Source organism: Eulemur rufifrons, unplaced genomic scaffold (assembly GCF_041146395.1).
Source record: "Eulemur rufifrons isolate Redbay unplaced genomic scaffold, OSU_ERuf_1 scaffold_209, whole genome shotgun sequence".
Taxonomy (NCBI): Eukaryota; Metazoa; Chordata; class Mammalia; order Primates; family Lemuridae; genus Eulemur; species Eulemur rufifrons.
The window spans coordinates 122,501-123,502 of record NW_027182991.1 but is presented as its reverse complement, the minus strand read 5'-3'; positions in this window follow the sequence as shown (position 1 = coordinate 123,502).

Sequence of the window (1,002 nt, the reverse complement as noted above, 5' to 3'; positions counted from 1 at the left end):
CGGACGGGTGCGGGGCCGTGCCGCCCGCCCGGTCGCGCGCCCCGTTTGGCGCGCGGCTGCTGGGTCTGCGTGGCCCTTTTGTGGTGCCCCCGGAGCGCACCGGGTTGTTCTCCAAGGTGCCCGAAACCGAGCGGTGGTTGTCGTCCTCGTTCCCGGCGTCCCCCTCTGGTCGCCGCTGCAGCGTCTGCTGCGTTGGGTACACCCTCGAGCAGCGTGCTTGGGGTTGGGGGGGGTCGAGGCGGGCAAGCCTAGAGGCATCCTCCTGCGCTGCGTGGGCGGGCGGGGGGCGTTGTCTCGGCGTCCCCACGATGTGTGCGTGGCGGACTTCGAAAGGCGAGCGCACGGCTTGTGCTCTTCCCACCCTGCCCGAGGTGGGGTGGTTGCACGGTCGTGTGGGCGATCGTGGTGGGGCCGGGCCGGCGACGTGGTGCCGGCCGGCCCCGTGGGGGGCCTCTGCCACCGGCCTGGTCTGCCTCGGTGACCCCTCTCCCATACCGACGGGGGAGTGTCCCCCTCGAAGTGAGGTGGCTTTTGGACCAGGGGCCCCGACCGCGAACGCTCAGGAGTCGCCAACCGTGCGTGTTTTGCCCCATGCCGCAGACCCCCCCACACCTCCCCGGGGCGTGCCTGAACGCCTCCGCCCAGGGCCCTTACGGGGGCGACCGGGGGTCGGGGGCGATCCACCTTCGGCGAGAAAGCGTCTTCTCTAGCGATCATGGAGGCGTGTCCTCTTCTGGGGTTTGTCGGATCCCCCAGCCCGCCGCCTCTCTGCGCGTCGTCAGGCGCCGCCCCTGCGGCTGCCAGTTGTGCGTGGGCAGAGTTCCCTCCTCCCCTGCCGTGGGGGTGGAGCGGTCTGCCGGCCCCCGCGGTGGGGGCCGAGTGCCACTCTTCGCCTAACGTGGTCCGCGCCTCCCCCTCTGAACTCTGGGGGAGGGTCACGCCGGGCCGGGCCGGCGTTCCAGCTGTGAAGGGCGCCCGCGTGTGTGCGCTGCGTGCCCCGGC